Genomic DNA, 22624 nt, shown 5'->3' on the forward strand with positions numbered 1-22624 from the left:
TGCTTGTGCTTGTATCAGTTTAATTTTATGACAGCCAACCAGGATTTTTCTCTTCCATTTGAGGGAGCTTGGAAAATGTTTTATGACTGAAATCTTTATTTTTACACCTTATCTTTTGTCCTATTCCAACATACTCAATACCATATTACACAAATAAGCCTTTTTCTTCCAAGACATCAATGTCACAATTCTGTAAAAGTAGTCTTAACATATCAAAAAGAACATAAATAATTGGAGAGATGCATAATAGCAGAATAATTTTTTTTTACCTGTTCTGTCTTGTGAAAGTGTTTTTTCTTTTTCTAATTTTAAAATCATAAAGTATACTCTGAAAAGCTGTTTAAATTTATATGCAGCACATACTTTTATTAGGACTGTGATAATTTTTTTTTTTTTTTTTTTTTTTTAAGTATAAAAATGGAGAAGTTGAAAAATGTTGTAATGGAACATTCATTCAATGTTGAGAAAGAAAACTTTTCTTTTGTAGAGCATTTATCCCCTTGTCCATTTAGACGCAATTACCAGTTTCATTGTACTGACAGTGTGAACTCCAAATAGTCTATTTATATCATATTTATAAAAGATACATACGCTGTACTGAGTCTTTCCGAAAACTGCCGAGCTCCTGGAGGCGTGCCGTGTGAGCGGAGCTAAGGAGTGACGAGCATGCGCAGCTTTTGCGTAGCGATCGTCTGCAATGTTCAGCTAAACAAACATATTTAAATGCACACAATACAAAAAAGACCATGAAGTTTGAGTATTTGGAAAAGTATTTTTGGCACAGAAATACACCGGCATACTGAAACTTTGGGCATGTTTAGTATGAGAATCCAACTCTTTAACAGTGTAAATAAGCCAGAATACATAAAATAGCATTATACCCCCTTTAAGTTTTGAAACAAACATATGTTGCTGGCAAGATCAGCCAGGTTGCCAGGAGGAGGCTGCTCATAGGGCATTTGCAGACTACCGTTTTCATGCTGGATAAGGAGTATGTAATTAGTGTGAGCATATGACACTAGCCACAGGAAGTGGGGAAAAAATTAGTGTGGTCACAGGAAATTGGAAAAAGATGCTGCATTATTTTTGTTTTCATGTTGTCCACATTAATCACAGAAAATAATGTGTGAATTTTCATGTGAATTTTTCATTTTCATGATGTGATTCTGTGATCACATCATGTAAGAGGTGCCTATGATGTAATTTCTGGAGAGTTTGATCTTTTTCCAGTCAAAAAGTTGTGATATGATTACATGATGAATGTCTCTATATTCTCCTCTAGAGGTGCACAATAAACCCATAGATGCACAAATAAAGCAGTGCAATCAATGCAATTATCAGATAAATCCTATTATTCAACCTAATGATGATTTTTCTTCCACTTCTCAATTTCATTCTTCCAAAATTAGTTTCTCTAGTGTGTGTGCAAACTTGCTAAACAGCCTGTGCTTGTTTACATATGTTCAAAAAATGTGTGCACAACATAAGCAAACATCTGAATGTGTTTTAAAAGCTGTTATTAGATTTTATTTCTAAAGCTACAGTCCCTGTCTTTCAGGGAAATACTGCATCTTGTTAGCTGCAGTTAACATTAATGAGTGTCTGAGTTACAGAGAATGAAAGGAAGTTAAAGAGATACGTTATTCACTTTGGCTTAGCACTATTTTCTGTTATTTATTGTGCACACTTTGGCTCTGTTGAGTTGCCTTGCTGTCTACTGCTTACTTAGGCAACGGCTTTCTAAGAGAGTATTCTAACTGAAATGTGATTGCTTTTGAACACTCTACATAGGCAAAATCCCTACATCATATAAATAGAGCTTACAATTGATTTCAATAGAGGTACCATGTTGCTAACTTGCTAATCTAATGAAGTTAGATTAGCACACATAAATATTTAGCTGATTAGATTGAACTTTTTTTATTGATTCTTTTTTTCATATTGAATAAATTATATTTACAATAATAATAATCATTTTTTCACTTAGCAGGTGCAATACGTTATGAGATGACCTTATCTGCTAAGGATATACGCCATGCTGTTGGCCTAAAGTTGTTATATTAGAAGGCAGAATATGCCTTTTTTTTCTACATAGATACCTAACAAGGGAACAGCAAAATGGCAAATTACAAAATCACAGGATTTTTCTTTTTGCAAGAATTGTATGTTCCAGTTTTTGTCAAACAATGTTGTCTAATGGACCAAATCTCTCACCAGTTGTAGGTCTTTTGCACTCTCATGTTTTGACCTTGGGTGTTTTCTGCAGCTCCCGTGGAGACGGAGCAGCAAGCAGCTGTAGGACATCATGGCAGCCTGGTTTTATCTTGTGCTTTATAAGCTGTGGTCTTCTTTTTCGTTATTGCCATTCAGGGCTATGTGCCTCATTATCGTCCTCATCTGTCAGAGCTCCACCAGTGTTTGGGATAAATTACTGTGATTGATGGTAATCATTCTGTTCACGTGATCTTGTGAGTGTAGCAAAATGCCATGTTCTCTTCTTGGCATTGTTTATTTATTTATTTTTATTGTAACCCAGGCTTATTAGAAAAATATGCTTATGGCAACATTTCTGCATAATTATATTATAATGCTGCTTGCATTACTAAAAAAAAAATATATATATATATATATATATATATATATATATATATATATATATATATATATATATATATATATATATATATATATATAATATAATAAAAAGTTAATGCTCTATTGCTTTTAAAAATAATACTGCCTACACTAATCCCTACCCTAAACCTAACCGATAGTGTTAACAAAAGCAAATGTAAGATAAATGCATTAGCTAAATCAACCATGCCATTTAAGCTTGCTTCTACAAGTGTTTGAGCTCTTATTTTTTTGTGACACCTGTTTCACGGGACTCACGAGCACTCAGCAATGCAAGTGCAATGCTGTATCACCTACCAAGTGAGCTACTGAGCAAGTTTACTAAATCAGAAAAGCCATGCATATGGGGATGGTTATGTGATGCAAACGTCAACATGTGCAATGTGCAATACAGTGCAATGTTCCACACTAGTCTTGCATCCTGATCCATCGATCAGAAGTGCTAATATAAAATGATTTTTTTTTCTCAATGAATTCAACAATTAAACAATTAATTGATAATTGAGCATTATTGATGAACACCTACTGTTAACAAGCAGAATCACTGAAGAAAAGAGAAACACAAGAACTATAACTGACTTCAGTCACAGCCTTATTAATTGCTTAATTTTGTCATTAACTTTAACTCTGCTTCAGTGTTACTTTAACACTATTTAGAGAGGGACCATATGTACTCTGAGCAGAGTTGATTTAACTCTGGGGATTTTACTGTGCACTGCAAACCGTGGACACAAACAACTGGAACAATGGGCAGCCATTTTGCTGTTGTGTCCAGGGAGTGATTGGGGTTTAGGTGCCTTGTTCAAGGGCTTTTATAAAACAATACATTCCAGGTTTTTCCTTTGACAATAGGATTACTTTCATTTATGGATCTAGTTATGAGAATCAAACCTGCAACCTTTGGGTTACCAGTCTGACACTCTAACCATTACAACTGCCCTCAACTGTAAACAGTAATTTCCTCTATATTGCAACAAAGCTCATTGTTTACTATGTCAGAAAAGACATAATGTACAAATAGAACTGGTTATGTGATGCAAAAATCAAAATATATTAGTTTACAAATAATGCATAAAATTGTTTTGAAGTCATAGCATAATATAGTGCAAGGAACCGTGTGAAAATAAGTGTTTATTAACGGATTATCTGCCCCATAATAATAATTGGTGAGGAATGAAAGTTTTCTGTGTTTTACTGCCACTAGTGTTCAATTCAGCTGGAAACTGCAGTGAATTTAATGTACAAGTAAGTTTTTGGCATTTTGCAAACTCCAAAGTGAGCTTAGGTTGGTATATTACTTGTTTCTGGTAAATCTTTCCATGCAGTTACAATAAAAGTATCCAAAAGCAGCATAAAAGTAGTCCATATGACTTGTGTGCTGTTTTCCAAGTCTACTGAAATTATATGACAAATATTGTATAATATATTTTTTATGGTTGCTTAGCAAGGCTCAAAGCATTTACTACACCCCTTTTACAACAACACTGTTCCCAGCCAACATGTATTTGTGGGGCCCGAATGGGTATGAAATGGGCTGAAAAACTGGTTATCCGTGGTTTCTATAATGTCCCCATGCCAATTTCCCACATGGAATTTATTCAGGATTGCACTTGCCATTAGGTGGGTCCCAACTGGGCAACATACGCAAGACCCATCTTGCTCCCAGCTTATGGCATACATGGAAATCTATTAAGTGCTAGTTCAGTATACACAAGCAAATATTGTGGCTTCATAGGGGTTCCTGTATTTCTGTGCGTCTGTCTCAGTCTCTTGGTCTTTTTCATATCTCGATCTCATTTTATGTATTGATTTCAGTTTCATGTAGTCTGCCCTTGCCTGTCTTTGTAGTTTTTGCCAGAACATTTTGCAGAATGCATTAGGATGAAAGGACACCCATCTTCCATGTTGTTTATGATTGAGCCTTTATCTTATCCTGTATCTCACCCAGAATATAGTCACTTTGGAGAAAAAGTGAGAGGCTCCTAATAAATGAAATTATCATGCTGTTACACAACATCATTGGATTATTAAAAACTGTCATTTTCGTTTGAGGTCTGTTTGGTACCTTGAAAATGTTCCACGCTAGCCCTGGATCCAGATCAAATTAATCGTGATGGTAATCTAAAGAAGCTCAAATCCCTAGTATTCTTTTGGAAATAGTGTTTCAGCCCCACACACCACTTTTTGTTCATTTTCAGCTCAATTTGAATGAAGTGCTAATCTAAAATAGCTTTTTTTCTGGGGTGTTGAAGTGTCAATGTAGCGCATTTGTTTGTAAACTGTAATTTCATCTAGAGTCATATGGGTTATGGTGTCAGTTCTGCTCTTTCTGACTGCGGTTACTGTTGTTTACTACTTTGTCAGTGGTTGGCACTTTTATCCAAAGCATCTTGCTGTACATAGATGGCAGCCTTGGGTTAAGTGTCTTCCTCAAGGGCACAGTGAAGATAGTTTATTGATCGCCCCTTTTGGGGGTTTGAATCTACAACCTTTCAGTTACTAACTCAGCTTTAACTTCCAGTATAAGTGCACAATGTATACATGCATAAGCTCCAACAGAAGTTTATCAAGTATGTAATTAGTTTCCACTAGGCATAGTCCATAATTAATCTAATTACCACTCTAATTAATCTAAATTTAATCAGACCAATTAATTTCCTCAAGAAAATAAAGCCTTCTTCTAACTAAATTGGTGTTCAATTTGTGAGATATTACATGCTATTTGTGCAATTCATTGCATTAGAGAATCGGTTTTAGAAAAGAGCCCCTGGCAGACATCAAAGGGCTTTTATAATACAATATATTCCAGGTTTTTCCTTTGACAATAGGATTACTTTCATCTATGGATCTAGTTATGAGTTTGTGTCAAGGCTATCTTTAGTAATATGGTCATTTTGATCTCCATCTCTGCTATATATGAGAGATTTAATATCACTAGACTGATATAAGGGATAGCGTTACTGCCACAGAAAATGCCAGTGATTGTTTGTCCACCATGTATTTTTTGACACACTGCACACAAGATAAAGGGCCAATAGGCTAGTGTTCAATAGCTTTTTTTTTTCCAATTCTGATCACCAGCTTCCATTAAGGGCACAGACATCTAAGCTAGGAAAATTTATACATGGCTGGTGAGCGTGTAAAACAGAAAATAGTATAGCTGTACACGTCTGAGTGATCAGTTTACACAAGTTAATATAGCGGGTTGCCAGTCTGCTATATGTGGAAAAAATTGCTCTAATTCCAGCATTATAAGCCCATGATTAATAATAGACCCATTTTCTGGTTGGATAATGTTCTGCTCATATCAAAAGGAATGGAGGAAGGACTCCAGACAGTGATTGATAGATCCATTTAAATGGCTTTTCAGTTTGAATGGCTCAATCACCAATAGCTAAAATATAGCCTGATCTTGCATACTATTTGTACTGTTAATTTAGAGTGCTTTCTATTTATAGAGGCTGGAATAGTTCTGGACTCATTACAAAACAAAGCTGAAAGCTGCTTTCTTGTTTTTCACTGCTGTTTATAGGTGAACATCCTGCTGTGCACAAGCAGACAGACATACTGCAGAAGTCCATTTAGGTGCATCAACAGAGACCTTATATTGAATTATTTGAAGCATTTTCTTTGCTTTTCAAATGGATATTGTGGTATTCACAGAAGCTGTATGCATTTCTTTCTTCAGTCGAATGGATATTTTGAAGATTGCTTGGTTGAAACAACATTGGACCCCACTGACTTAATAAAATTGAAAAAATGCTGAGAGATTCTTTAAATATTTGTTTTCCACAAATTTCCTGATACATGGTACCACTTCAGGGTACAATGTTTGAACCATTAGGTGCACATGGTCCTCCAGAATGGTTCGATAGTCCTTGACAGTGACGCGCCCATCAAACACAGAAGAGAATGCCATGATATTGCAGCCCAAACCATCCCTGATCCACCCCCATGCTTCACTCTGTATACGCAGCAGTCCGGGTGTTAAGCCTCTTTGGATCTTCTCCACATTGTATCTTCCATGGATGTGAGAAAGACAGTGAAGGTGGACTTGTCAGAGAACAATACATGTTCCACATTGTCCACAGCCCAAGATTTGCACTGTTGGCACCAATGAAGCTGACATTTGTCATTGGCACGAGTGATCAAAGGTTTGGTTATAGCAGCCTGATCATGAATATTGACTGTTTTTTGGTGAAAACGGGAGAGTGGAGGTGCACATTTAATTCTGCAGAGATTTGGGCAGCTGTGTTTTTTGAAAACAATTCGGGGTTATACCTGGACATCCCTTTCAGGCGGCTTCCACTAGCATTGACAGTTACTCCTGTTGGATGTGGTTTATCCTACGTGGTGATATGCTGACATTATCCTGTATACCATGGCTCTCGATACACCACAAAGATTTGCTGTCCTGATCTCAGATGAGCCAACGAGATTTGTCCTCTTTTGAACTCCGATTTGTCTCCCATTATGTTGTGTGGATTGCAATATATTATGTACAGCTGTGCATTTGCTCTGCTAATACAACCTTCACAGTAAAGACCAATCAGCGTGAAACCACATACACACACTCACATATAGCTGGAGAGAGAGTGGGGCTGGGTCAGGAAAGGACCACGAGCCGGGACTTGAACTCGGGTCGTCCAAAGCGCAACCATGCTACAGGTTTGAGCGCTGCCCATACATACGGCTATCGGCTCCGACCAAATAAATATTTTTTTCTATTATAAATTTCAAGTGCCAAGAAAGAATAATCAGTATTTACCAGACAGTGAAGGTAGATCAATCTCTTTATGATGGAAAATCATAAAGATAGCCTACATTTGGCTAAAGTCTGTTTTTTGTTTTCAATATGTTATGCAATTTCTTATCCAGGGTTTTTTGATAAACTCTCCTAGTTAAAATAATGCAATTCAAGTATACTGTTTAATCGATAACGGGAATACTGCCCGTCTTTTGTGCCTGTGGAATTTTCAGGCAGAGGTCTCCCTGTCTGCAGTTCAGGTTTGAAGCCTGATTAATTCCATTCTGCTTTCTCGGAATTACTGCTCAACTTAACTTGACTCAGTTGACACATGAAATCAATTATTCTAACTGGGTCAGGCAGTAATGTAGCCTCTACCTCTGTTTCTATCCTCCCTCTTTCTCAGCACTCTAGACTTATTAGCTCTGGCTTTGAAAGAACAATAATGGCGTAGGGCCTCTCTGAATATTAAAGTTCAGACTGATTTTGTTTCCTTTTTAGGCTGAAGCTTCATTGAAGCTGTTTACAGTCAGAATCATTCATTTGTGCTCCTTAAGGTTGCTCAGTGGGGGATGGTTGTTTGGCTCTGTTGACCTCAGTTTTAACAAGCATTTGTTAACTGGTTTAATAGATGGAAAGGTTGTGTCTGGTTCTTGGAAGCTTGTCTCCAATAGCTTCCAAAATTCATTCTGTCGTGGTCTCTGTGGCAGGTTTTGAGGCTCTTATCTGCCCATGCCAGAACACTGGCATTGGGACTGTGGTGGAAATGTGGCTTGGAACACTTAGTAGGGTTAAAGGGCTTTACTTCGGCCAGTATCCCTTTAGAGTGAGAAATCTGTTAAATAAAGACATGTTTTCCATTTAAAACCTTGTAAAATTATGGAGGATTCTAACACCAAACCATTTGCCCATTTCGTTAACTTTTTTTTTCCAAGCATGGTGCAACTTTGGCATGTCTTCACATCTCTGCTTTTAACAGAAGGATGTGGCCTGTCCATAATTCACTGAATCCATTAGTTTCCTTACGGTGTTTGCTTGTCCATTGAAAAGGGCTGAAGGACAATTTCCCTCTGTCCTAAATGTCACTCACATTTTCCTCCCCTCCATAAGTATAGAAATTTTGATGTGCTGACATCTTCAAGTAGTATTAAAAAGGTTCTTGCATATTCTGCTGGAGTGTTTGAGAAGCTCTCAAACTACTTCATGTGAAGCAAATGAAGACAAAATGCCTGTCATATTCTGTGGGCCTTTTCTGCTGATGACAGCAGAAAGATCAGTCTATCTGGAACAGTCCTCAGGACAGCGCCTGTGTCATTGTGAGGGTCTGTGTTTGATTCACACTTTCATCCTTCACTCCTTCCAGTTTTTTTTCTTAATGCACCTCCTTGACTTGCTATCTAAACAATCTTTTTCACACATACTTTTAAAGGTTCACCCAGCACGCTGCATTCATGAAACTTGAATTTCTGTGAAAATTATTCGGAAACCGTTCTGTATTCAAGAATGGACTAAATGATTTGCACAGGAACTCCAAGTGCTCGGGTTTCATTTTGCTTGTTCACTGGCACTTCTTCATCCCAGTGGTCATGCACTATATATGACCTGTCCTAAGAGTCTTTTCAATAAATTAGATGCACATATTTTAAATTTAGAATTATGGTTGACCTTAACAGTTTTCACTAATCACAACAATGTTTCTTCACTGGCATCTTCTTGAAGTAGAATAGGTAATTTAGCTTAAGGTCATCAAGTCTCAGCTACCTTCTATATTAATGGGTGTATTTGATGTTAAACATGCTCAAGGCCATCCGGTTTTCTGTCTATAAAATGTTCTGCCCCCTGCCTGGATGTTTTTTCTACACTTGAGGTGAACGTGTATGGTTTCACCAGATGTGGGGGGAGTGTTGGATTTTTGTGGGCAGGAAGTTAAAGCAGCTTTTTCACATTGAATCCCACAGCATGTACACAGTGTTTTTGGCCTAATATTTGGGGTGAATGTTAAATTTAAGACTAGGTCTGCTGGGATTGGCAGTATAGTTTGTCTAGGGAGTATTTTTATACCAAAATGTATAAAAAATGAATTGGTGCAACTCTGGAAGATATTGTTCCGAGGATTCCAGTGTCTTCCTTTCAAATGCAGTCTAAATAGGAATGTTAAAAACCTTCAAGTGTTTCAGCAGGATCATCAGCAGAAAATCTCGTTTCCTGTTTGCATACAGTAATGTGGTGCTTGGTCTGGAGATTTTGAGTACTGTGGTTGCTGACTAAGGCTAAGGAGAGTTGTGAATCACTTAAAGGGAAAAAGTATATGGAAATTTTTCTCTCAGAAGAGGCAAAGTTGCCTGCTTTGCTCTCAAGACCATGAAATCCCATCTCATGCTTTATTAGCTGATGAAATCTTTTGTGTTCTTTGTGGTAATATACTTTCTGACTGTAGCTCCTGGTAGTCACACTGCATTTTTACCTCCCATGGTTTCCAATCATGCTGTTTTCTATCAAAGAAATTTGACTTAAAATTATTATGATATTGCTTATATGAGACCCGATTACTCTGGTTTGTGTTGTAGGTTTCACGTACGCCCAGAGCTATTTGGCTTCACATTGATTCTAAATATTTAAGTGAAGGATTGATCATGGTTTTCCTCAGAACATTGTTTTGTTGTCTTCGCCCAGCGGTACATTTGAAATTTATCTTCTCAGAATTGAGAAGGTGTTGAGTCCATTTTCATTCTAAGTTACTTAAGACCACTCGGGACCAGATTTTTCTGATCCTCTTTGTCTGTGATTTATTTTTTGGGACCCTTTGGGATGAACACTGAGCTAGTTTGTAGTTGGCAATGTTTGTCTGCATAAGGGCTGCAGTATTTGATTATTCTTTTACATGTGTCTCAAGTGGCATTGTCTAAAGATGCTTCTTTGCATTAATAACAGCATTAGAAGTTTTTTTTTTTTTTTCTTCCTTCTTGAAGTGATGCAAACTTTTACAGTTTTACTAGGTCTTATCCACGGTGGCTAGGATAGTGCAGTGGTGCTGTTCTCAATTTTGGTTGTAGAATTGCGTGATTTTATGTATTTTGATTCATTCCAGTGATGTGGCATCTGAAGTCGCATAATATTTTGCATATTTGTCCCACAGGAAATATGTTCCATTCTTCTTTTGAATATGAAAAAAGTCTTGACCTATATCTGCCAACATTAGTCAGTAACAGCACTGGTGCCACTTAGACTTTCAATTTTGACACTGCAATTGTCTTTACTGGCATCAATTTCACCCATAAATACGTATAGAAGTAACACAGATTTCAGCAAAGGAAATGGTCAATGATAAATCAGATGCTCACAGAGATTATCAAAAATGGCATTTCATCTGTTGAAAGGTCCTTCTCATGTTTGCTCTATAACTTCTGTTAGTTCCACTGCAAACTGACTCTAATTGGCAATTAGGTCTCCTCAGTGTGGTGTTTACAGATTCTATATTCCTTTCTCATTAGTGTTAACTGTTTGAAACTGAAATGCAGCACATTACCATCTGTGGTCTAGACGGAAGTGTGTGTAAGAGACGGAGAGGGTTAAACATTGGTGGGTTTTTCTATGTTCTAGGTTCACTTGATCATGATCCATTGGCTTTGCAGCCACGGGTACATTGGCTTTGACAGAGTGAGCTGGCTGTAATTCAGTTTTTACAGATATGGAGCAGGAGCCTCTGATTCTCTCACTGATGGACCACGTTATGCGACCTTGCAGGTTCAGAGAGAGGTAATCACGGGATATGAGAGGATACATTTTGAGGGCTGTCGGACTGTATTGGCAGACAGAGTAAACAGTCTCTACTTGTCCAATTTCTTTTTTTCTGCATTATTTAAAAAAAAAAAAAACATAGTTCATTGTACAATTTAGTAGATTTGATTTAACTTATAACATGGAATATATATATATATATATATATATATATATATATATATATATATATATATATATATATATATATATATATATGTGTATATATAAAATATATATATATATATATATGTGTATATATATGTATATATATGTATATATATGTGTGTATATATATATATATATATATATGTATATATATGTATATATATGTGTGTATATATATATATATATATATATATATATATATATATATATATATATATATATATATATATATATATATATGTATATATATATGTGTATGTATATATATATGATATATGTATATGTATATATATGTGTATATATATATATATATATATATATATATATATATATATATATATATATATATATATATATATATATGTATATGTATATGTATGTATATATAGTGAGAATTTTGAATACACAAGGAGTCTGACAACAGCCGGGGCTCCACACAGAGATCTGATCTCAGCATCATCAAATCCGTCTGTGATTACATGAAGAAACAGATGAAACTGAGACACACTAAATCCAGGAGAACTGTGGCCGTGTCTCTAAGATGCTTGAAGAAACCTGCCTATTACAATTAATGGCAAAATGAATGTTTGGAAATGTGAACGGATATTTCCTATTGACACACTACAGCAAAAGATATATATATAACTGGCTTAAAACCTTTATATATATATATATATATATATATATATATATATATATATATATATATATATATATATATATATATATATATATATATATATATATATATATATATATATATATATATATATATATATATATTATTATTATTATTATTATTATTATTATTATATATATATTTTTTTTTTTTTTGAAAGGAGTCTTGCTCACCAAGGTTGCATTTATTTGAACAAAACTACAGTATTATTACAATTGAATATAACGTTTTTTCTGAATTTTCAGAAGACATTGCTCCAATCTTAAATGTCCCATGATCCTTCAGAAATTATTCTAATATGATAGTTTGGTGGTCAAGAAATGCCTATGTTTAAAATGGTTGTGCTGCTTTACAGTTTTGTGTCAACCATGATTATTTTTTTCATGATTCTTTGAATAGAAAGTTCAAATGAACAGCATTTTTTTTTAAATAATCGATTTTTATTGTAACATTGTACATCTCTTTACTGTAATTTAAATCAATTTAATCCATAATTTGCATTCTTTCAAAACATTTGAACGGTGGGGGAGCTACATACTGTATACAGACTTTCATAATGCTTTCATACTTTCTTTTCATACTCGGCCTCCTCCTGTCTGTCTGTTGGATATCTACACTTAAGCAATTTTAAAAGCCTAAATGTTTCCTGAAAGAAGCCACATCAGTGTCAACTGTTCAAAGCAAACATGCATATTGTATTCATTGTGTGCTATTTGAATTGAATGGCAGAGGACTTCATTTCCTGCTAGCTATAGTCTGAGTGGATAGATAGGTCAGCTCAATTTTCTCAGCTCTCAGCTGCAACAATTTGTAAGTGTATCATTGAGGCCGAATCCCACATTTCCTGCTCAAGATCCACTGGTGGTTGTAAACACATGTTCTGTCTCAGTATAGCTGAGGGTTTTGCTTAAAAGATCATCATGTGGTTACTTCAGAAGGCCATGCTTTGTTGGTTTAGGTGAATGACTTGGGGATATGGGGAAAAAATGGTCTAAATGACCCCTACAGTAATATTCTAAACATAAAAAGCTCTGTAGTGTAGCTTCTGTAGCACTGAGCCTATTGATTTGGATCTGAAGTGTAGTGTTCATGCGTTTATTTTCTGAAACATGATGCAAAATTAACACTTTGAAGTGCCAATTCCAAGTAAGGGTACCTCACAATGCAATCTAATGAATGATTTAAATGGAGGTATTAAAACTGTTGTCTGAACTCCACTGATGGAGTCAATCCACTTCATTGTTTTTTCAACCAGATATCACGGCAATTCATACGTTATTTACAAGGTGGCTAATTCGTACAAATTTCTGAATTTCTTAAATTATCTATTCATTGTTCTTTTGTCTCTTCTAGTGCTCTTTTAAGTGCTCTTTTTGTGTGAAGCAGCCTGAGTCATTATAAAAACACATCAGGAGACATCAGTAGACTCTGGCCTTTCAAGCAGTTCTGAATAAATCCTGCTGAACCTTAAACCTCAATTTATTGAAGAGTGTAGACCATCTTTGCTCACTGAATTAGCAAAAAGATCTGGTCTATTCATTTTAATTGTTTCTGTGTTGGTTTCCTCTGCTTGAATCAGGGAGAAATGTCATCAGCTGACCTATTGAAAAATGCTCTGTTGCTCGACCTTGGAGTTGTGATGTTAGTTGATGGCATGGTTTGTCTTGAAGAGTTCTTCTTTAATTACAGCTTATCAAAACCTGTTTATCCTAATTTTTATATTCACATTAACTTTATAAGTGGCTGATTTGAAGGCAGAAAAAACTGATTCTTACGTGAAGTGCAGGGGAGATTAATCTCAAAGATTTCAAATTATTTTGCCATTAAATATAAGCAGCCAAGTAGGAACCAATTGAGCCAGGACTACCACTGGTGCCCCCTCAGAAACAAGTTGAGAGCTTGTCAATGATTCCTTAAATTGCTCCCTACGTAGGCAGCTCACTAGGAATTTGATTTGAATACATTTTTTTTTTGTGCCATGATCAGATACAGATACAGATACAAGTACATTTCTAGAAAAGCAAAAATAGAAATGCAAAGACTTTTACCTTAGCTAGCTTCCGACCTTAACAAGATTGTGCTTCTCTTTCTCCCAGCCAAGATCTCCTCACCCACCCATTTCTTTTCATCTTCTGCAAGTCGCTGAGTCAATGTATCGACATACATAAACTCTCTCAGTTTCTCAGTTTCACATTTGAGTTTAGGGTTATAAGGAGATAGAAGAAACATAGCTAAAGATGTATCTCAATGTTTTTCTGACTTTTAACAATTCTCTGTTTATTATTGTTGTAGTCCAGTCATGTATATTTATATTTGTTATTTAAATTATCTCTTTATATATTAACACTACATAACTTACATTTTAGACACAATATTGCCAGTTCGCTCCAACAGTGAAAACAGTTCCAAAAGAAGCCATTTGCACATTGCACATTGCAGAATTGCACATCTCAGGGTAACAAAGAATAAATCAGTCTGAAATCGAAAACGAATACTTCCCCACTATATACTGTAGTATGCAAAAAACAAAAAAAAAACAGTATGCCAAAAGAGTAGTATGTCAGAATACAAAGCATTCGGAAAACAGTAGGTGAAACGTATCTGTATAACCTACTACCTCCGCCGAGATTCTGCGATGTGCACTTTACTATCCAATGAGGCCCCAGGTGAGGATTTATGAATGGCAGTGAAGCTACGCAACTGACACTGGTAGGTCACATGACAATAACAACATGGCGGCTGTAGTATGTCCAAATTTCATTCATACTACCCATATTCACACTATATAGAACATACTTTTTATTAACGGTCACAAAGTTTGTTCAAATTCAAATGTAGTACCTACTCAGACAGTATGAAATTTTGGACACACCAAGTGTTTTTGAATGAATCTGTTGAGTGAATGATTCAATGACTCACTCGTAAAACATTCACTTGTTTTATCCCTGAATGAATCAATGTTTTTGAACGGATCATTTGAATGGACAATTAATTGACTCACTCATAAAGAAAGTCACTTGTAACCTGCAGAAATAGTCGCTTAAATGGATAGTTCACCCAAAAATGAAAATTATCCCATGATTTACTCACCCTCAAGCCATCCTAGGTGTATATGACTATCTTCTTTCAGACAAATACAATCAGAGATATATTTAAAAAACATCCTTTGTCCTCCAAGGATTATAATGTTTGCCTTTTGAAGTCAAAAATAATGCATCCATCCATAAAAAAAGTAATCCATACGACTCCATGGGGTTAATAAAGGCCTTCTGAAGTGAAGCGATGCGTTTTTGTAAGAAAGTTATCCATTTAAAACTTTCTAAATTCAAATAACTAGCTTCTGGCGGACGACCGTATACAGAATGCGCAAGTCCATTTAATGTCTTTTTATTGCACTATTGCACAAATGGACAGTTGGTCTGGAATCCACACTTCTGTGAACATTTGCACAAATGAATCATTGAGAAACTCTTTGAAATTGATTCATTAAAATGAACAGTTGACCATTTTGTATCACATTTGTGTGTTTCTGCATTCATTAGTAGTTGTTTAAGGTCAAATTGTTGATGCTGCTTATGCTAGATTCTTTCCTGGCTCATCTGTAAATGTTATCAGATTTTCACAAGATAAACATTTAATTGTCAACATTTCTTACTAATGTCAGCCAGGTGCCTGCAAGATTATGACTACTTCTGCACTTCTTAAAGCATATGGTCCAAACCACAGAATAAGTACTTTTACCGCACGAAATAGAAAATGCCAAAGTCTTAAACGCATTACTTTCCCCTCCCCACATCTGTCCACACAAGGCGGGTGGGGGGCGAAATGATGGAAAGGAAAACAAATTTTAGGATAATAAAGGAAAAGAATCTTTTAAAATATTCTCAGACCTGCTGATGCCAAGACTAACACAGCCCCACCCAGACCACTCTACTTCTTTTTGGAGATGAGAAGAGAGTGGCTGTACTTTTCACCATATATGTGAGCTGTACATTTCCATGTCTGCTGTCTGCCTAGTGTCTTGGTCATCTGTAACCGTTGTGACATGTTGAATAAGGCATAGGTGTCATATTTCAGTGAGCGTAGCACCGTTGGCTGCCAAAGTCCACTGTATTGCACTCAAGTTGCTCTGTGGCTGAAGTATGAACCAGAAATTTTGTGGTTGATGTTTTTTTTTTTTTTGTTTTTGTTTTTTCTGTGGTGGAATTTTTGTTGTTGTTGTTTTCATCTTTTCAGCAGGTTTTCAGTGAGTTAATGTCCTTAATTACTTACACTGGTTATTTTTGCCTTGCCAACACTGAACAAAAGCTGCAGGATACTTCTTTCTGGGGGAAAATGGTAACACTTTACAATAAGGTTCCATTAGTTAAAGTTAGATAATTTATTAAAATTAACTAACATTTGTTACAGAATTTACTAATATTTTTTAACGTTAATAAAAATACAACCGTCCATTGTCAGTTATCTTGGGTCCATTAAATAATATTAACAGATACCAGTGTTAATAAATGGAACCTTATTGTAAAGTTACCGACCAATAATTATTTATTTGTTTGTTTGCTTATTCACTTATTTATTTAAAAAAACATCTTGCAGCTTTCACTCTTAAAAATAAAGTTTCTTTATTGGCATTTATGGTTCCATAAAGAACTTTTAACATCTTAACATTCTTCTTTATAGTAGAAACATTTTTGATTATTAAAATATTATTCACACTAAGAGAAAATGGTTCTTATTAAGAACCATTCACTGAAAGGTTCTTTGGGGAACCAAAAATGGTTCTTCTGTGACATTATTTAAACCCCCTTTTGGAAACTTTTTTTTAAGAGTGTTGGTCAGTTACTACATTTTGAGTGGCAAGATGGTGCCAATTGTTTATTCTAATGTTGAAAAGGAAAAAGAATGGGGGAAAAAAGTTTAAATGAAAAGGTAACGCCAGTATGGAACCATGAACAGCAGTCACAGTTTAGTAGTCCTACAGAAATATTTGATTGTGCTGTACTGTGATTGGCCAATCGGAATGAAGTATTCCAGAGATATAAATCTAAATATTTTCCCCCCTACACAGCACTTATTTCCGTCCTTCATTCTTCCTGTCTCCTTTCTTTCAAGAGGTTCTCTCACACTCATGAGACACCTCATTTTGCCTGCAAACCCGCCGCCCCTCTTACTTTAGTACTTCGCATAACCCCATCTGGCCCACAGCTGAAAACTATTAAGCACTGCTGGAACTTCCTCCTCAGTATCCCAGCTTGTGTGAAAGCGAATAAGTCGCATTTCACCCATCTTTTTGCTTTCGTCTAAAAACGCTCTCCACTGGATTTCTCATTTGGTTTGGTTTTGGCAGAAAACACTGGCTGGTGCTTTGGAAATCTCCTCTCATTATTGGTAAGAATGTTGGCCTTTTTATGTGGAGAGGTTTGACAGAAAGGACAGGAGTGTTTGGAGTATGGCTCCGAGCTCAGCGGTGAATAACAACTGATCCATGTAAGGAATGCAGAGGGTTGAATTAATAAACATTGTTTTTGAATGTTTGCTATTTGAGCTCAATGAATGGGGTTCTGTTGAAAACAAAAGATCGTTTTATTTCATTTTGTTTTTCTCAATGCAGTTGAGGTGGTGAAGCGTAGTTTTGTTGTAAATGCTGGCAATGTTGACTCAGATATGGGTCATATCAGTGGAATGCTCATCAGCTTTGAACAGCCTTAACCTTTCTTTTTTTTTTTTTTTTTTTTTTTTTTTTTTTGTGGCTGTGGATGTTTACATTCTTCTGTTCATCCTGAGCTGCTGCATGCTTTGAGCTTTTGAATCTTCGAACATGATCATAAAAGAAATCCTAGTGAGGAAGTAGGTCACTTTTCTTTGTTATTTTTGTTTTTTGTTTTTTTAATTTCCAAACATCAGTATGATTTGTGAATGTTTGTTGTCCTCCTTAGTTCTGACTTTACTTTCAGTTCATTGTTAAGGAATATTATTTGAAACATTTCCTAAAATATTGTTGTTTATAAGAAATAAATAGAATCTTATTTAATTATTTGAAAATTATTTATTTATAGTTGAATAGAATTTGAATAGAATATTGAATAGAAACACCATTTTTCTAATAGTCCTTTCAGGTTTTTAAAAGGTTCTCTTTTAAAACCAAATTTCTTCCAGAAATTATGCTGTTGTAGCTTCTGCTTTAAATGAGAGTAAAGGGTGCATAAATTGTGGTACTTTAAAGCAAAAAGTTTTTGAAATTTTGACTATCCCCTATAACCACATTTGTTTAAGACTTTAATTTTTTGAAAAAAAAATAAATAAAAAATGCTGTGTAATTTTCCTACGTTGTTATGTTCAGCGCTTCCAGGTACTACGTCAGAACGCTGGCTCAGTATTGGCCAACGCTGTTCACGTGAGCAGCACAATGTATGCGTATGATGCTGATGTAGAAGCCGGCCAATAATGAGTCGGCATTCTGATGTAGAACCCGGAAGTGCTGAATGTAAACAGCGTATGAGAATGACACAGAAGAGAAGAAATTGTTGAATAAATGTTTTGTTTTGTTTTGTTTTGTTTTTGCACACAAACAGTATTCTTGTCACTTCATAAAATTAAGGTTGAACCACTGCAGTCATGTGGACTATTTTAACTATTACATAATTGGACTATTATATGTCTTTAGTAAATTTCTGGGCCTTGAAAGTGGTGGTTAAATTGCTAATATGGAGGAGTCTGAGAGCTATTGGATTTCATCAAAAATATCTTATTTGGTGTTCCAAAGATGAACGAAGGTCTTATGGGTTTAGATTGACATGAGGGTGAGTAATTACTTACAAAATTTTCATTTTTGGGTGAACTAACCCTTTTAACTTGTTTGCCTGATCTATGTTCAATACACTACAGAATGTTGTAGTGTAGAGTTCCTTCGTCAAAACGGCCTATTTCACTAAAACGGAAAAATTACTAAATGGAATGTGTTGGTAAAAAAAACAGCTGTTATAGTTTTAGAATATTAATCATTTTGTGAGCTTTTAAGGTAAAAGACTAATTGACCCTTCGCAAAGACCCGCCCCCCTTAGTTACTGTTGCTTTGTCTGACAAGCTGTGGCGCTCACGCCACACACAGTGAAAAATACATTGCAGAGCAAAGAGGACACTGACAACACGTCGACAGAAAAGACAAAGCAGGTTACTTATGATATTAAACAAAGTCCCAGCTTTCAAACTGTGTAGTTTTTAAAGAAATTCAATCAATAAAAACCATTTTGTGGCTCTTTAATGTGTCGTGACCATAGGTCATAACAGATTGCTGTAGCGCCTCAGATCAAGAGGCTCGTAAACCGATCATCTCTTCCTACTAGTCCATTTATAGCATCAAATAAACATGAATGAACATGAGAATGAATGTTGTTTCAAACGCAGAAAGACATCAGTACACACCATTTTTCAAGTTTAACTCCACCGAGGTTCTGATTGGTTAGATCGCTTGTCAATCAAACTCCCGGCGAAGGCTCAGTTGCACTTGGATCCCAATAATTGCTGTTTGCAACTATATTTTCATTTTTAATCCAACAAAAAGGACCAAAGCCACCTCAGACCTCATATCTGGGGGACTGTAGCTTCTTCACCAAACAATTATAAATGGCTTTGGGTTCTCAGACATGCCTAAGCTGGAGTTCACTTTGAAGATACTAAATATTATCAGCAAACTTTGCAGCTCAGCATAAAGGAAGGTCTCAGGGTCTCTCCTGTGGGACAGAGTGACCAGCCAGGAAGTGATAAACGGAGAACAAACACAGCTGCTGTCAGTCAGATGGGTGGACTTCACAGCCAGGTGTTTGCCCGGTCACACCTGGGCAAACACCTGGCTGTGAAGTCCACCCATCTGAGATAATATTGCATAGCAGAATAACTGGGAAAGAGTGGGCATTACAGCCACAATTTTTTCTCGCTTTTTATGGAATGTTGTAATGAAATGGTATGGGCGGTTTACCTGTGAAGTTGTGGAGCAAATGTGTTCATAGGTTAGGTAATTTGTGCTATGTTGACCAAAAATATGGCTCAGTTTATATATGTCAACCCTTTTTCACAAGTTTTCTGAACCGTGACAGAACTCCTAATGATTTATGAATTCTTTCAGAGTTGTTCCAGTTCTTGGTCTCTTTAGGCAGCTGGCAGGGGTGACGCAACAAACTCGTGATTTCACCTGCTCAGTCAGTGATGACCGCTGTCCTTGTACGTTTGACTCTCCATGGCTCTTTATGACAGCTCAATTGCCTGTGAATAAAAATACAAGTGCCTGCCTTCCAGTTCAGCCCCTTTGCATTTAAACTTGGCAGTCTGTCAGTCTGTTTTTATTGTTCACTTGGGAGCCTAAATGTGCCTGTATATGTGTAACATAATTTCATATTTTCTGACTCTAATTTTACAGACAGACAAAGGCATTTATTTGCACAATTATGCAAATTAAAATAGTCATAAAGAGCCTTATTGGATCAAACCATTAAACTTCTCACATATTGTCATCATCATGTAAATTGTACAAATTGGGTTGAATGATATGTTTAAGATTTAAAAAAACAAACAAAAAAAAAAAACATGCACTGTTCTGTCATGAAACTTTATATCACTTTCTTCTGTGCCAAGATGTCATCCTAAAATACTATAATTTACTGCTTCCCTCCAGTGACGCACCACACCCTTCACATGAAAACACTATAAAAATCATAGGCATCACTTCTTACACTGCTTATTTTGCAAGATGCTGTGTGAAAGGAATTGTTTAAAGAATTCTTGCTCATATCGAAACAGCATTTCCTCTTAGGACAGCACATAACAGGGTGCTTTTCTGTTTTTCACACATTCATTACTATTTGACCATGATGTTTGATAGGAGAGAACAGTTTACTAGAAAAAAAAAAATAAGTGGACTTCATATTCACCATGGACAGTTGACAATTAATCTTAAGACTACTCAGTTATTCATAACCAGAATATAAAATGTCTACAGTTTTCTATTATTGTCTTTTTGCATTTTGATATGAACACTATTAGCATGATTACACAATAAATTCAGTGAAGTCATGCAATGATAAACATACCCAGGAAAAAAGATGCTCTGTGTCATGTTCAAGTTAAGATGACTGCTAAATCACAGACAGACAAGTGGGTGTGATGAGCTTCCTTTGAAGTCATTATAAAGTTAAAGATACATTTCTCTGGAGAGCCTCTATGAAAAGGATTTGTCGTCCCTGCATCAGGGAAATCAGTAATGCGCACATGGACTCCCTGGGGAGGTCTTGCAATCTCTTCTTTCACCATTCATTCATCCGTCAGTGCTATTGTAATATGTCTGCCCACTGGGCTTAACATTTGAATAGTTAGTCTCATAGCCTATATAAGTCGTTGGTTTAGCTTATCTCCTGATGTTTAACAATGCATGAGAAGGAGAAGCTTAGGAACTAGTATGCGGTGAAAAGAATTTCTTTAGGACATCTTTTTTTTTTTTTGCTGTAGTGTTTTAAAGGTCCCGTTTTTCGTGGTTTTTTGAAGCTTTGATTGTGTTTATAGTGTGCAATATAACATGTGTTCATGTTTCGCGTGTAAAAAAACACAGTATTTTTCACATAATTTACTTATCTGTATACCGCTGTTTCCACTGTCATAAAAACGGGCTGATGACTTCCTTGTTCTATGAAGTCCCTCCTTCAGAAATACATAACGAGTTCTGATTGTGCCAGCGGTTCCTGTGTTGTGATTCGACAGCAGCTTAGCGCTCCTTGCCCGGAAAGGTCACGCCTCTTACCATAACGTGGAGATGCACGCGCTCAGTGTTATTGTAAACATGTCTTTAATTTTACCCTATCAATTTGAGCCGGAATCAGACCCGGTGATTGGACTGCGGGATGAAAATAACAGCGTTTCGACGACATGGCGACAAACACACTCTACAAACGCAACTCTTGTGTATTCCTGTGGGCGGAGGTTAGTCAAAAAACTGTTTTAGTGACGTCAATAAAGAATGAAGTAGAGGGATGTAGTCCAAACTGGCCGTTCGATGTAGGCGACTTCTGTTAAATAAAATATCTCGCTTGGCATTGAACTTTGAGCTTTAAAATTGTACAGATTTTATTTATACTCTAACAACAACATTACACACTAACTAAAGTTTGAAACATGGGATCACGAAGAACGGGACCTTTAAAAGCTTAAAGACTCACTGGAATGAGCACCATTTTCTGTCATTTACATTGTTTTTCCTATTGAAACAGGATGTTTTGAGTGGTACATAGGGTAGGACTGCACAATATTGGGGGAAAAAATGACAGTGTGATATTTTGTTTTTCTGTGCAGACATATTGCGGTATATAAAAAAAAATACAGGAATTTTCATCAGATGACTTTAATGGCTATATTTGGAAAGAATTAATCACTCTTGAGTGGGGTGATTTTTGTTGTGGAGTGCATATGCAAAGAAAATAAATAATAATAATAAAATTAAAATTACTTTTTACTTTGAAGACTTTTTAATGGCAAAATATTTTAGGGCTAAACAATTTGGGAAAAGCTTTACTGTATTACTTTATTTTTGTTGTAAATAAAACATTATTGGAGTACTAGTTTTTCTACTACAATAT

At 35.8% G+C, this 22624-nt stretch overlaps 1 protein-coding gene across 8 annotated transcripts in view; it reads left to right on the forward strand.

The window, feature by feature from the left end:
• The window catches only part of gulp1a (GULP PTB domain containing engulfment adaptor 1a), a 62427-nt gene that overhangs the window by 17955 nt on the left and 21848 nt on the right, over nt 1-22624 (forward strand). The window contains exon 1 of one of the 8 annotated variants that reach the window (XM_048194455.1): nt 17138-17393. The exons of 6 other annotated variants lie outside the window; for them this stretch is intronic. The gene's annotated coding sequence lies outside the window, so the exon portion shown is untranslated. Of the gene's footprint in view, nt 1-17137; nt 17394-17446; nt 17493-22624 lie in introns of those variants that run through there. One more of the 8 variants, XM_048194459.1, reaches the window with a different exon arrangement.

This window comes from Megalobrama amblycephala, linkage group LG6 (assembly GCF_018812025.1).
Source record: "Megalobrama amblycephala isolate DHTTF-2021 linkage group LG6, ASM1881202v1, whole genome shotgun sequence".
In the NCBI taxonomy this organism is placed as follows: domain Eukaryota; kingdom Metazoa; phylum Chordata; class Actinopteri; order Cypriniformes; family Xenocyprididae; genus Megalobrama; species Megalobrama amblycephala.